Below are 16,942 nucleotides of genomic sequence, written 5' to 3' on the forward strand. Positions count from 1 at the left end.
AATTGACTGCCATATCTACTTATTATCCTGTTTATGTTGTAGTTTGAGTGTATTCTCATTGTCTTTCTTTTACTTTATTCTGTGCCTATGTTGTTCACTCATATCTCTTCTTGCTCCCACTTTTGTTCACACACACACACACACACACACACACCCCAATTGTATCTTCAGAAATTCTCTATTAAAATGCCTTTTTTCCTGAAATATTAAGTTACCATTACAGGCCAGGCAGTGGGGCATGGTGGTTGAGTGTTGACCTATGATTCCCGGACAGGGCATATGCTAGGTTGCAGGCTTGATCTCCAGTATGGGGCATGCAGGAGGCAGCCAATCAGTGATTCTCTCTCATTGATGTTTCTATCTCTCTCTCCCTCTCCCTTCCATTCTAAAATCAGTAAAAATATATAGAAATATCATTCCATTAATGCAAATATTCACATTAATCTGAGTTATTTATTCAATGAGACTCAACATATGAATAAGTCAGAGAAGGTGATCAGTCGGGCAGAACAAAGCCCTGCAGATTGACATCTAGTTTATTCCTTTCTCCTTTACTTCTTAAACTGTTAGCATCATGATTTCCTTCTATACTGCTGACTAAAATGTTTTTATATCCACTCTTAATGTATTCTATTACAAATATTTGCAGATTATTGATTGCATTCTATAATTCAGGCATCATACTAGATTCATTGAACTATAGTGGACACAGTCCCATCTCATTGAATTTACTGTTTAGTAGGGCAAGAAGACAATTAACCACACACCTACATATACACATAAGTGCAACTTTTTCAGAATATTGACTTTCTAAGGAACACTTAGCTCAATAAAAACATTAAATTGGGTGATTGCCTAGAAATGGGAAGATTTATCTGACCATATAATGATTAAATTGACCTATGAAGAATGAGTAAAACTGAAGAAATGGAGAGAAAAAATTTCCAGCAGAGGATGTAGTATATGCAGACTTTGGTTGAAGGGAAAGTGGGTTAAAAATGAGAAGGACCTGGAGAGCATTATGCTAAGCAAAACAAGCCAGTCAGAGAAAGGCAAAGGTCTTACTCATATGTGGAATCTAATGAACAAAATAAACTGATGAACAAAATAGATCTAGAGCACATGTGTCAAACACAAGGCCCGCGGGCCAAATCCAGCCCGCCAGGCCTTGCAATGTGGCCCGAACCGTGCTGTCATCACTGCATTCCACTGTCAGTTTATGACATTGTCAGTTTATGACTGTTCAGTAAACCATTCAGCCCGCGATTTAGACTGGATTTTAGATTTTGGCCCCTTCTCTGATTGAGTTCGACACCCCTAATCTAGAGGCACAGAAGCATGGAACAGTTTGACAAATCTCAAAGGGAAGGCAGGGAGAAGGGGAGAGATTAAACACATAATTTATATGCATATATGCATGACCCACAAACACAGATGACAGTCTGGCGAAGGCTGGGAGGTGCTGGTGGAAAACTTCATAGGATTCAGAATCATAAATGATTTCCAAATATTTGGCTTATATCATTTTTACTTATGTGTAGCTATGTAATAGATCCTTCCAACACTGATAGATTAAATACCAACAATAGTTATTTTGTTCCGGTATCTGCAAGTAAGGACTTAACAGGGAAGCTCATCTTTGTATCATTTGGCATCTGCTGGAAAGTTCAAAGGCTCAGACTACAATCACTTGAAGTTTCTCTGATTCACAGGTCTGGAGTGTGATGCTGAGTGATGTTGAAATGTGTTAGAGTTTTGGCTAGAACACCCACATGTGGACTTTCTGTGTAGGTGCCCGACTTCCCCCAGCCAAATTTCTTCTTATAGAATAGTGTCTGGCTTTCAAGGATAAACACCGAGAGAGAGAGTGCCAAGCAGAAGCTGTAGAGCCTTTTATGACTCTGCCCTGAAATCACTCAGCATCAACTCTACCGTGTGATATTCCTTAGAAACAGGTCAATCAGGCTGACTTCTGTTCAAGACCCGTGGACTTTGTGGACCTATTTAAAAGTATAGAGAGAACTGGATGGCAGATTAGACCCACTATTGAGAGACATGATAGAAAAAGATGATATTTGGAAAAAGAAATCATTTCTTCTGATTCTGGTTGCTCTGTAAGCTGCTATTCTGCATCCTCTGCCTTTTTTCATGAATTTATCTATTGCTTCTAAATCTGTTTTCTAAAATGTATCTAACCTTGACGTCTCATCGAAGCACTTGTATCTCCAGCTGCTTGTTGTCCCTAGGATGCGTCTCCATCATCTCTAGTGTAACTTGTTTAAAATCAAACACCTTATTTGTCCTCAAATTTTCTCTTTATCTTGAAATCATTTTTTCAGTTAATGGAGAAACCATTTTGGTTCAAACTCTTGGGTTTATTTTTGACTTGTTTCCCTTAGTACCAATTGCAAGCAAATGCCAGATAGGGTCAAGTCCACCTTATTCACAGTATTCTGGAAAAGTGACCTTCTTGCTAATTCTAGAAAGTACCAACTCATTATCTCCTTAGGATTTTGTTCTTTATGGAATAATTCTACCCAAAACATATCTGGTTTCTTTTATTCATTCATTTCTCTGGTGAGGCGCCCATGACCAGTATTGCTAATGTGCTTCCCTGTACTAATTATTCTCTTTTAAAATTCTCTTTGATAAGATTAGTAAGTTCTGGGGATAAAATGTATATCATAGTAACTATAGTTAATAATACTGTGTAATTAAGTGTAGTTAAAATGCATCTCAGAGATGTTAAAGTGCATGTCCACAGCTAAAAAGTGGCAGGACTGGGTTTCCAACCCCAATCTTCCTCCCTTCAGTCCTGTGTTATTTACCTATAATGGTAACTAATACCAATGCATTGCCTTGTCTGGGTGCATGCATCTGGCCTAAAGTGATACACAAACAAATCTCTCTCTGATGGGGTTATCATCTTGGAAAGCATTGTCAGACTTTGAGATATAATGCTCACTCAGAACCTAACTGAGTAAAAATGTTTGAAATGATCTGTTTTCAAAAATAACCCAAGTTTTGTAAGAGGGACATATTATCAACATTTTAGGGTTTTTTTGTTTTGTTTTGTTTTGTTTTTAATTGTCAGACTTTGCTTACAATGAAATGTATTTGGTATTGGGAATCTCCCTAATTTTGTTTTATCATGTCACAGCACGATGTTTTTGTAACACACTTGTGCTTTTTAAAGCATTATAGTGGTGTTTAAAGGTGTGGCTTTAAGGGCCTGGCCTTTGCTTTATATCGGCAGGATGCAGACCTCCTCTCTCTGTATGTTATTTCATAAAGGCACCTTACCGTACGGAGAAATGAGCTCTCTGTTTTTTTGTGTATATGTGGTTTTCCTCCCACTTATATTTATCTTTCAGCAATTGAGCACCTATCTGAGAAAATCATATAATAATGACAATGACATTTACATGTTTAGTGTATGCTTTTTCCCCAAGATGCACAAAAGTTTAAGAGAACATAGATTTCAAAAAGTTAATGTGCGGAATTTCCACATGGCTCAGGAATTCAAGTAAAATCTTGAATCTAGGTGCCTCCTCCAGTAGCATGGGCTTATCCTGGGTATCATCTGCTTATTTTAGCTGGGTATTGCAATGTGAAGTCATTTAACGAAAAATAACTTTACTTGGCCTTGTTTCTGTCATTATTATGAAACGATATGTATTATAGAATGGGGAAAAAGATAGTATTACCTCATGTTTCTAAAGTAGCTGTCCTTATGTCAAGATTTGTTTTCTCTCTATGCCACAGACTTATGATAAAGACATTACCATCACCTCCAGAAGTGCTGGCAACCACTTAAAGAACTTTCATCTGTCTTGGATAGTGGCAAAAATCCCATTGTCACTGTTGCATTTTGGTGGAATGCCATGGATGTTTTAATTCTCCCAGGAATTTTAAATGGAAATAGACCATTAATGACAAAACTGTCTACAGTATACATCAATGACACTGTAAAATTGTTTATTTAAACATTGACAATTGCTTTCTTATTTTTTTTTAAACTAAGCTTATTTCACATATATTTCTCACTCATAAATTCATTCTGAAGGCAACTTCAGCAGTGATGATCTGTCAAGCTGCAAGGACATATCAAATGATTGGAGTTTTACACTTGAGGTCAATTACAAATGAATTCTGCCCTGAAAACTTATCTTTGGATATATCCTCTGACAAGACTGTCTGGAGGTGGAGAGGGAGGGTAGAATCAGTAAGACCTCAGCATACTTGGAGTATTCTAGTTTAAAATTACTTTTTAAAAAAAGGAGTTAATAAAGACTTTACATCTATAACATATATATATATATATATATATATATATATATATATATATATATATATTTTTTTTTTTTTTTTCTTTTGAGGAATTCCAAGTTATCAGTTTCATAGAACCAACATAATCAGCACCAATTTCGCTTACCTGCTCATAAGTCAGTGTGAAAATTTCCCAGGCACACATCAAGTCATTGGATAAGGTTTGTGAGGTTCAAATTAAATAAAAGAAGACAAAGGCCCTCATTTCCATAGGCACTGCCTGGAAATGCCTGGGCAGATTGAGATCTAGAAATAGGCTGACACTAGGTCTGTTCATCCGAGAAAGCCCAAACTTCCTCTTTTCAAGTCCCTTGGTGTTTCTTGAGCATCCCAGCCAAATCTCTCCGTCTCTAATGGTTTGGATGTGTGCCAGCTCATCTTTCCTCTGGACTTGGCCGCTGAAGAGAGCATGGAGGCTGAGTGCCATCTGAGTCCAGAGGAAATGAATGGTACAGCTGAATAGCATCAGGGTAATGATGGTATCTCATTGCTCTCTAAATCTATTATTTGGGACAGAAATAGAGCAGGGGATTTTCCTGGCATTTCAATTATAAGCATTAAAAGGAAAATGTGAAAAATAGAGGGCTGTGGGCAGAAGGTTTTGGAGAAAATTCCACAGTGCATTTAACTTTCTCTTTTCCCAGTTGAGAATGCAATATTACAAACTAGAGATTTGCTTTAAGTTTTAAAGCATTTCCTGAACAATGTAACTTTCTAAATATATTAAGTGTAATTAATTTTTGTTAATTGGTTGCCTTAGTATTAGAATTTTAATGAGGGAGGCAATGTGTCCAATATCTCTCTCTAGTCTATGCATCCCGTCTTATCCCAGTAACTGTTGTGGTGACAGGTAAGTGTTTTGCAGGTGCACTTGACCAGGCCTCTCTCTCTGCATCTTAGTTTCTAACCTGGGTCCTCTCTGAGACGGGCCAGGAAGTATATGAAATGGCTGGAGTGCTACAAGGTACCACCAGAAATTGAGGAACTAATGCTCTAGGAATCTTACTTGTGATCTGCATGAAGATAGGAGCAAAGAAATGCATCCTTCCTCCTTTCTTCTGCAGTTTTCTCTGTTATTCTGAGAGGTATTTCACCAGAAGTTTCTATGGGGTCCAATACCGTAGCCAATTGGATAACACATCCTTGTATTGCCTTTCCTGCATTTCAGGCCTGTTTAACTCCCAACTTTTGCTCATTTCTGCTTCCTGAGAACATATCACCAGTTAAACCTGTCACACATAAGCCCTTGTTTTCAGGCATAGATTCTGGGTAACAGAATCTCAGATGTCACTTTGTGGGCTCCTTCTCTGCCCCTCCTCTTTGGCTCTCAATCAGCATCAGGCAAGTGATGGTATCTCATTGCTCTCGAAATGAGATAGCATCATTGATAGCTCCAATTAATCCTTACTTGACCTTTTACTCTGGGTCATATAATTAGATTACCCATGTTTGGGGACTAATCATAAATTTATATCCCTCAAGAATGAACACATAGGAAATTTAGGATAGCAAACGCCTGTTTCATGCTCCCTTGGTTCAATGGATGGTCCTAATTCCAAAGGAATTTAGGTGTTTTTCTAACACACATGGGCATTGTATGTGCTGATCTCTAGGGAATGGTGTGATTGCTGATATGTTTATAGGGAATAGAAATTGAGGTCAGTCTCTTCACAAAATGTATAATTGTGTTGTAGATAGGCTTGGTTTCTAGTTTTATGTTATTAGTGTTTTGTTTTGTTTTGTTTTCTGTCCTGTGGTTATAATTTATATATACTCAAAGGGGGAAATAGCAGGTGCTGAAATAATTTACTGGGACTCACCACTGAGTTGAAAATGTCACCTAACTCCCCACCCAGCAGTGCATTGTGTACACATTTTGCAGTGACTTATGGGATTGTATTACCAGGTGGAACACTAATGGTTTGAATTGACTAGGACTAAATAAATGGGACTTTATTACCGTCTCTTTTTCGGTAATGGTTTACATGCTGTGGGAAGTTCTTGATAATCCTGAGTTCTTGGATTGTGAGGGTTATTTTCCTACATAAAGACTTTTATCAAACAGATTATGGACTGTTCATCCTTTGGAGGCCAAATGAATTTTAAAATCTTATTAAGTATACTATCCATATAGTTATAATAATATGCAGAAAATGTGGGGGAAAATTATGTATTACCTATTTATAAGACTTTATTCTTCTAGGATCCAGGGATTAAGGAGAGTTTTAAGTATTGGTATAAACAATACACACATACACACACACACACACACACACACATATATATACACACACACATATATGTATATATATATACATATATATATGAAATGTTTTCATGTAATCAAATATGAAAAAAATTGACATACTATAAGTGCACATAAGTAATGGTATACTAGTATTTACTTATATTAGAATATATTTATATAAACAAATAAAAAAGCTACAGTGGCCAGTTAGAATATTTTCTCAGTAATATTTGATCATAATTTTACTTAAAAAGTAAACCAAAATTGATAATACTATAACAAATATTTATAGCACATTAGCTAAGAACTTATATTTTGACATGTAGCTACTATGAATTCAAATAAATTTGTGGGCGTAATTTAAATTTCTACTCTTAGTTACATTCTTTGTAAAATTCAAATAATAATAAAAAATCTAAATTATTATAGAAACTAACACTAACACAAGCTTTAATTATATCAATTCACTTGATCCTCTCAAGGAATCTGTGAGAGACTGTGCTACCATTTCTCTCTTATAGATTAAAGAACTGAGGCACAGAGAGAGGCAGTGATTCACTGTAGATAAACAGCAGAGCCTGGATTTGAACCCATATAGTCAGGCTCCAATGACTGAGCTACAGTTCTCAAAAGTACTACATACCTCCTGGGTGCTGTATTTTCTTGTTTTTTTGTGTGTTTTTTAATGATTAAATTATATAAAATAGAGCTTTATAGAGTGCCTGGCATATAGTAAATCCTCATGATAAGGTTATCGTTACTGGTGCTTCTTAGACTAATGTAACTATGCCATCCTATATGACAATCTATTAAGAATGGGGATGTATAGTAGAAATAAAAGTGATATTGGCACTCAGGCATTCTGTAGAACTTCTATTTTGTTCTTCAAAATAATAATTTAGATTTTTAAAACATGCTTTGTACCTCTACTGGGACACCCTGTACATTTCCTTTGTAGCATTTTTCATGATTGTGTAAATAATCTTATTAGAGACTGCTTCAGGTTTGTCTCTCTTGCTGTAAGGAGAGCTGTGTAAAGGCAGCACCTGTATGATCACTAATTCTCATACAGTTGAATGTAACTGATTTCTTGAATGCAGTGTTAATTGAATGGATGACTGAGCAAATAAGTTAGTGAAAAAAATGTGTTATGCTTTGTATTTAAAACTAAATAGACCCACCTTTTAAGAATAAGTGTATAGGTAGAGGGGATCAATACTTGACTCTTATGCATGTGTTCAGGCCTCTAGTTTTTACTTTCTTAAATTCATCCTGAGTATGGCTCCTGGACTGATCCAATTCAATTCAGTCATGGTTAAGTCAAGTTTCTTTTAGTACCTGCAAAAATATTCCTTTAGTTTTGACATAAAGCAAAAATCCAACAACTGCCATAGCGTATCATATATGGCTCTCCTAGAACTGTTTTTGTTTTACCTCTCCATCTCATCTAAAGAATCTCACCAGCTCAAATCTTAGGTGTTTTGAGGATTATGAAGTTTTCTTATATTCAGTATGTTATTTAGTGCACCTTTTTCCCTTCTGCTTGGAAACCCATCCTGAATTTCTACTTGGTGTTTCTGTGTTGTAACTTTTCAAGAATCAACTCTGACATCATCTCAAAGACACCTTTTCTAACCTCCCAAGTTGCAAAAATGTCCACCTTTTACATTTCCATGACACCTTTATCTTACCTTTAACTCAGGAGTTACATTATTAAAATAACTTGTTTGTCTAACTCCTCTTTAAGACTTCGAGTTCCTTAAAGGATTCTCTCTGATTTCATTTTGGCTTTGAAACAATGTAAGTCAAAGTTTGGTCTTGAGTAAATATATTCATAAAAGAATGATAATAAATCATCATAAAATATTTATTTGACCTTCTGCTAGGAGGAAAGATTGCCTTTATAGAGTGACAAGTGACATTCAAATATCCCTTAGATATTTGTTTTGATAAATTGCTTTTTTCTTGCATTTTCATTGAAACGTTTAAATTGTAAACTTTGACATTTTTATTTTTTTCTGTGTAGGTGCATTTCATGTTATTCATTAAATTATTATTAAAATAAACTTTTGAGCATTAACTTTGTGTTATACTCAAAGCCATCTTCTTGTCACAAGAAGAAAGACGTAGTTTGTGGACATAGAGAAACTCAGTAGGTAAACAAATAATTAAAGTATTAATGCTCTAATACAAGCAAAGATGTGGAAGAATGAGTTTAGCTACAAGTTAAGAACTAAAATATAATATTCTAGATGAAGGAAACAGCATGTGAAAAGCTACGGAAGTGAGTTAGAGCACGGTACACTTTGAAATTACAAATTGTCAAGTGAAGTTTGCTGCCTTTTTAGATTTGATAGTTTAACACCTGATTTTAAATTTTGGGAAGGTGCATAGTCTTTTAAAATATTTCAGTGTATTTCTTGGACTAGTTGGTGAAAACTTAATGTTTAATGGTTAATACTCCAAATTCCTGCTTTTTTTTATTTTCTGTGTTATGTAAATTTTACATAAATTCAAGTAGCCATTGTTCACAATTTCATCTAATCAAACAAGCAAGAACAGTGTTCAAATGTACAGGAGGTAACTTGCTCAATTGGGAAAGAATGGCAGCAGTCTACACAAAATATGCAGTCAACTTGTGACTGAATTTTATTCTTATCTTTTAAATCCTTCATCCAGCCAGCTGCTTACAGTTTTTTGTTTTTGTTCACTCCTGCCTTCACTATTTACCATTGTCCTGCTCATGCCATCTTTTTATATTTTTCTCTTCTTTCTGCTTCTCATTTCTTCTCTAATCACCTTTCCTCTTGAATGGCCTCAAGAGCGCTATAGTTTCTGTATATTTATGCATACCAATTCATCTCATTCTGTCTTACAACATAATTTAACTAATTTTCTTTCTGACAAACTTATATTAAACTAGAGTTTGGGTGCACAAAATTCATGCACGAGTAGGGTTCCTAGGCCCGACCAGTAGCCAGGGCCCATTGGGGTATTCTGGATGCCAAATGGGACCTTCCTTCCCCAGCTGCTGGCTGCTGACCAAGGCCTTCCTTCATTCTGTGTCGCCCCCTGATGGCCAGTGCATGTCATAGCAAACGATCAAACTCCCGGTGGAAATTGTCTTCTAAAATTTTTCTCTTATTTTTATGGAGAAGTTTAATGAATCATTAACTCATAGAAATCATTTCTATTACTAATAGAATACTGTATGTGCTTTCATCCCAGCACACAAATAGGTGATTCAGTGGAGCAAAACAAGCAGAGGAAGTATTGTATAAATAAACATGACCTTCATTACTAGGGTAAATTACTAACAACCAAGAATCGTGGGTGGGTTATGGAAGAAGAATTTGCTTGCTTTTTTCCCCCTCAACAAATATGTACATTATATTTCCTCTTTTTAATAGGAATTGCATTTGCTGGGTTTTAATTAAATTTATCTGATCCTGTGCAATCTGATGTTGCTGATTTTATTTCTGTTCCTTTCAAAGCATCGCCTATGTTTTTCAATCCCCTGCTTTGGGTTTATTTCATTATTGTTTCACATTTATATGCTTCCTATCAGTGAAGACATAGGTTAGACTTCCATTCTTATGTAGATGACAGATGAATTTGAAGATTAGTCCTAATTGTCACTCTACTTCTGACATTTTATCAGCTTCTCATGAAGACATAGAGACTAGGATATTCAATTAAATCTTATTAAACTGAACTACTTATTGATAGTTCCAGACACTGACTTAAATAGGTTTTATCATTCACTTTCAGGTGTGTGTGTGTGTGTGTTTCGTGACCAACAATCAACAATCTGAATTTTAATTGACTCAGAGAACAGTTTTTATACCTGTTTATCTACAGTTTAATAAGAGTTTATTGATATTTAGGTAAATAATTCCGCATTTTTCAGGTATCTTATATACTATATTAAACAAAGTAAAATACAAACAAAATAAAATCCTAACATACTAAAAGTGTTACAGCCATATTTTAAGGCATCACTTAAATCCACACTTTTGTGTGTAGCTTGTTATAAATTCCAAGGTAGAATTTTAATTTATCATATAAATAAAATTGTATTTGACTTTCAAAACTACTAGAAGTTTACATCCAAGAAAGAAAGTGCAAGGAAAAAGATGAAGTGTGGTTGAGCATAGTCCTTCAAAACATATATATATATATATATATATATATATATATATATATATATATATATGCCAGATGTCATGCAGGAAGATTAAAATTGTGATTCAATCCATAAATCTGTATCTCTTTTAATGCAATTCTACTTTCTGTGTGAAAACTTCAGAGTTTCTATTTATGTCCATTAAGACAGCAGCCACTCTATTTCTGCTGCTGTTCTTCTCACATGCCCTATTTCCTTTGTCCGCTTTGATAACAGGCTTCTACCAATTTTTATGAATATTTTAAAAGTAAATCTTTTATGATCTGAGTTGAAAATTCCCCAACCCTTTTCATTTTTCTGAGCATTTCCCCCTTCCTAGATTACTAGTCATTTCATTAAAAATATGTACATTAATTTATAAAGTATTTTTTTTTTACCACTTTGGAAATATTTATTTTGTTTGAGCTAATAGATCTTTTGTACTTCCTATGACTTCTGTCTTAGGAGTTATTTAATTTTCCAAACCAATATATTTTCTCAACGTCCTTTTTTTTCACAGTGCATTGTTTTGTATTCAAAGCACATTCATCTGCCAACATGGTATGATTTTTTTCTGAGAATGTTCCTAAAGCATTTCAATGTAGCCACCTCTAATAGTAATGATCACATGCTAATTTCAAAAGATAATGTCTCATGAAATGTTGCCATGGAAATGAAAACTGGGTCATTGTGTACAAGTTCACCCCAATTTGATTAGAATGAGTTTGTTGTTTATAAGGTTTCTACAAAAGCCATAGGAAAAGACTACCAAATTACTCTGAGAGGGCATGGGTGAGGGGCCAAATGTAGAAACAAAGCAATTATTTTCCTATGTCACTTCCTATGAATAGCCTTTCCTGACTTTTAATCTAAATCCATAGCATTTCCTGATCTATTTATTCTCCTAGCCTTTTATAAACCCAACTCTATCTACTAGTTCAGAATTTTTTTTTTCTGCTAGACTATGCGGTCCATGATCAGGGACCAATATTTATTCCTTTCTGGTCATTTCATATTTGTCCCTAACAATATTTTACCTTGCCACCTCCAATATCCAGCATAGTGTTTCAAAGAGAATTTGCAATCATTTAATGTTTGTGAAATATGTAAATTTGCAGAATAAATGTTCACAGCATTTAACTTTTACAAATGGATTAAACATATTATTTAATATTGAATAGGTAGAATTTACTAGGAAAATATACATTGAAATATAAATATTGATTTTTTTCCCAGTGAACAATTTGATTTAATATTTAACTAATTAAAAATTCTTAACCATTAGGTCATATGTTTTAAGTGTAGAACATATTTGACCAATAAATAATAAAATATTAATTTTGCTTTAGTATTAATTTGGCATTAATCAGATTTTGCTATGATAGTAATATATATCAGCTTATATAGTATATGCTATAAAACATATGATAAAAATCTTAATAGTAGTTTATATCATAGACATAGAGTGTTTTAAATTCTATATTCTTATTGAAATTTCCAAACTATAATAATTCTGATTCTCTTAAACAACCAACCGTAATATTTATAATAGACTAGTGGCTTGGTGCATGGAAATTCATGCACAGGGGTTGGGTTCCTCAGCCCCACCTGCACCCTCTCCAATCTGGGAACCCTTGGAGGAACCCTCTCCAATCCGGGAGTTTCTGTCCATCTCTGCAATCATATGAGCGAATTCTGAGACCCCCAACCCAGTTTGGTTTGTCGCTCACAGAATAATAGAGGCTTCCCCCCACCCCCCTTTGCTTTATTGGTGGAGATTTCCTGGAAGTTTTAGGATATCTTCCCTTCAATTTTTTCTAGACACTCTGATTTTACGTCTGTCTCTCACCTTTGCTTTCCCTCTATCCCCCACCACAACAATAACTTGCTCCAGGCTCACTTTGCTCTAGTGTCTAAGAGATCCTTCTGCCACAGAACTATGATTCCCAGCATTCCTGGTGCTCCCCGAGCTGGGCTTCCACTTCTGGTTCTGGATCTGCCACCAGAACTACTGCTCTCAGAATTCCTGGTGCTCCCCTTTCCTCTGTCTCCCACACAGGGCCTCTCCTCCCACTCTACCAAGTCCTCTGTGCCACCAGCTCTCCCTCTCTGCTCTCTGCTCTCTGTCTGGAGGCCTGGGGAGCCAAGTTCCCCATGCTGCTCCAGTCTCCACAGGCTCTCCTGGCACCTGTGTATACAAATTAACCCAACATCTTTGTTGGGTTAATTTGCATACTCACTCATGATTGGCTGGTGAGTGTAGCAAAAGTATGTTCAATTTACATATTTCTCTTTTATGATATAGGATAATGTGCTTACTCCATTAGCTTAGAATATAAAATAAATTAATATTTTTAAAAATTATCATTAAATCATTGGGAACACTGTTATCAGTCTTTTACTTTTCTCTCTTGGGCTTCACTCAGTCCCAGAGGACATTCTTTGCCTCTTGGAGAGAAAATAAATAATTAAAAGCCATCCTCCAAAACCCCACGTTGTGCTTTAATTGAAGGTCATGATGAAATCGCAAGCATGTTGCAAAGTATAGATGGCAAGATCAGAGTTCAAATACCAGTGGTGGTGGGTGGAAAAAGAAGGATTAGCAAGAAATAGTGGGTAGCACCTGCACTCTCTTATCTCTAGGAGACCAGGGATAATTCCCTTTTAAGTCTAGAAAGTAGCCATGTCTCTCCGTGTTCAATTTCCAGGGACAGTAGAAATTGTCCATCATCAGGGGCCAGCATTTATCTACTTCTGGGAATTTCATACTTGTCCCTAACAGTATTTTCTGTCCTGACTTACAAGGCCCCATTGGAAACCATTAAACAACTAAGTCTCTTATTGGGATATTTCCCAAGGTCTAAGCCACTGTCACTTGATGCACTTTATAAAATTTGAGCTGTTCATACTTGATTATTATTACATGGTTACTAGTATAGCTTACTAAGCTATCTAATTTGAAGGTACGAGTTGGATATTCTAGAAGAAATAGAAACTCTACTAAGTTAAAATTAGTGTCTCCTGCTTTTTCCATCACCTCTTGTGTAACAGAAGAAATACAGTTTATTCCATGGCCAATGGCCAGTTATTCTCAGAGGAAATTTAAAATTATTACTTTTTTTTTTTTTTACCCTAGTCCCTGTCTAATGAGCAATAAAGTAACAGTTTGATACCAACTCATGCCGGGTTGCTGGGTTGATCTCCAGTACGGGGTATGCAGGAAGCAACCAATTGATGTTTCTCTTTCTTTCTCCCTCTCCCTTCCTCTCTCTAAAATCAATAAAAACCATTTAAACTACAACAAAGCATGATGTGTGTAAAAGCACATACACCCAAAAAAGGAAAATGTCTGTAAAAATAAAACCTAACTTTTTAAGTAGGTTACTCTTTGGTTTGGATGACTGTAACAAACAGGAAGAATAACATATTTACAGGTGATTTTTACCTGTCATTTTATGAGGATTCTTTATTTTTATCTGAAAGAAAATCATTTTCAAAAGTGAAAATTTCTCATTCTGAAACATATTGCTAAGGATTCTTCATCAGCATGTAGAGGACCCTTATTTTAGAGTCTATTTAAGAGCTGTGCCAAGGAACTTGGGTATCCCTATAGTAAACATTCTCGCATCATGAAAGCCACCGCAGCAGTTAATGAATGAAGATGATAAACAAGGCCTTGTCTACAATAGACTGAAAGTGTATATTACATTTTAGAAATATAATAGAAGCATGTAATAGAATTACGAAGTAGTGAGTGCCACTCAGAGAAGCACTATGTCTCATCAGAAAGCTCATTCTACTAACTTCAAACCAATTATTTGATTGATGTAAATTTTGTATTGCTCTAAGTTCTTAAAATATTTATATCTACATTTTCTATTAGTCACTAGCACTTACACACCTATTCAAATAATGTGCCGTGAGTACTGTTATCCATTACAAACACGGAATAGAAGATATGGGAACACTTCCTATAGAAAAAGTGGCACATCAGCGTGGCATTGTTTAAATGAATATTATTTTTGCACGCAAATGCAAGAAGGAATAAAATTTTAGACTTTGAGACCATCATAGCAAAAGCAGAAAATTGCAAAGGGTATGGTACATTTAAGGAAGGGCAAGGATTCTTTTCCGGCAGAAGCTGCACATATGGCTGTATAAAATGGCAGGAAATTGTATTGGAAAAGCAATATAGGTCCTCACAGGAATCATTTTATGTTCTATATAAGCCAGTTTTAATTTAGTAAAATAATCAAATCTATATTTTTAAAAAGAGAAATTAGTAGCCCTAGTGAAGAGGAAACAGAGAGAGAAAATGGAGTATAGGAAGGATTTAAGTAGCTCTTTCTAGTCCTGGAAAAAGATTATATGAAGCAGTGGATATTGAGAGGGAAAGAAGGAAAACAAGATGTTTAGAAGAGCTCTAGTCGGTTTGGCTCAGTGGTCTCAGGTACAATTTCGGTCAAGGGCATGTACATTGGTTGCAGGCACACCCCTGATAGGAGGTGTGCAGGAGGCAGCTGATAGATGTTTCTAACTTCCTTTCTCTATGCAAAAAATCAAATATATATATATATATATATATATATATATATATATATATATATATATTTTTTTTTTTTTTTCTTTTCTTTTTCTTTAAGATGTTTAGAAGGGAAGTGCATAGGTCTTTAAGAGTACTTAAGTGTGGAGAGGGGTTAGAGAAGAAAGGTTTAATTTAAAACATCTTTTAGCCTTAGCCAGTTTGGCTCATTCAGCTTGTGGACTGAAGGGCCCTAGGTTCAATTCCAGTCAGGGGCACCTGTGAGGCATGCAGGAGGCAGCCAGTCAATGATTCTCTCTCATCATTGATGTCTCTATCTCTCTCTCCCTTTCTCTTCCTCTCTGAAAAGCAATAAAAACATATTTTAAAAATCTTTAAAACATTTAAATGGAATGTCCAGCAAACAGAAAATCCTATATAATAAAAGGCTAATATGCAAATTGACCCAACTGTGGAACTACTGGTTGCTATGACATTCACTGACCACCAGGGGAAAGATACTCAATGCAGGAGCTGTGCTCGGGTGGTCAGTGTGCTCCCACAGGGGGAGCACTACTTATCCAGAAGCCAGGCTCAAAGCTGGCGAGCATAGTGGCGGTGGTGGGAGAGGCAGCGCTAAGGATGTCTGACTGACAGCTTAAGAAGCGGACCTAAGCTTCTTAATCCCCCAAGGGATCCTGGACTGCTAGAGGGCACAGGCCGGGCTGAGGGACCCCCAGGAATGCATGAATTTCATGCATCAGGCCTGTATTTACTCTCTAAATCAAGATAAATGGCAAAATTATTGATGCAGGTTTGAAAGCTACCAATATAGGAGTGACCATTTTTGAGGTGAACTGGATAAACTATTCAGAAAGATCATTAAAGAAAGAGAAAATTGGCCATTAAGTCAATTTATAATTATGCTATTTCAGGGTCAGATAAAAAAAATAGAACCAGGACACAGAGTATGGAACATAACTAATATTAACAAACGGGACCAAAATTCAAGAGAGTCCAGGGCTGTGTGAGGAAAGGAAGGGAATTCCAAACAGTTTATCATTACTTTCAATTACTGGTGGGAATTAAATTTGTGGAAAAAATGAAGAGATATTATTAAATTTAGCAAGTAGATGATCTTTGTTAGCATGGAGAATCCAATTTCAACACTGGAACGGGAGAAATCAGACTACAATGCTTTCAGAAGTAAATGGAGGGAAGAAAGTGAAGTAGTGAACATGGATGATCTATAAAATGTTGTAGTGGTCTAACTCATATGTGAAATCTAAAAAATAAAACCAAAAACCTCATAGAAATAGAGTATAAATTGCCAGAGGTGTAGCTGGGGTGTTAGGAGAAATGGGGAGATTTTGTTTAAAGGAAGTGTAAGATGAATAACTTCTGGTGATCTAATGTACAGTATGGTGATTATAGTTAATAATATGTATTAACATATTGCGAAGAAAGTGTAAGAGATCTCAAATATTCTACCACACAAGCACATATACAAATAATAATTATTTGAAATGCTTATTTTAACTGATTTTATTACTTTGCAAAATACATTTATCAAATAATGTTGGGCACCTTCAATTTACACAAAATCACATTTTAATTAGTCAATAGAGTTGGTCAAAAGAGCCAATTGTGAAATATTCAGAAATTGGTGAGGTCTTGA

The 16,942-nt window shown here is 35.5% G+C and overlaps 1 protein-coding gene across 2 annotated transcripts in view; it reads left to right on the plus strand.

Moving 5' to 3' along the window:
- The window catches only part of CSMD3 (CUB and Sushi multiple domains 3), a 771,720-nt gene that overhangs the window by 325,233 nt on the left and 429,545 nt on the right, over positions 1 to 16,942 (plus strand). The gene's annotated exons all lie outside the window — the stretch shown is intronic.

Source organism: Pipistrellus hanaki, assembly GCF_964339955.1.
Source record: "Pipistrellus hanaki genome assembly, chromosome: 17".
Classification (NCBI taxonomy): domain Eukaryota; kingdom Metazoa; phylum Chordata; class Mammalia; order Chiroptera; family Vespertilionidae; genus Pipistrellus; species Pipistrellus hanaki.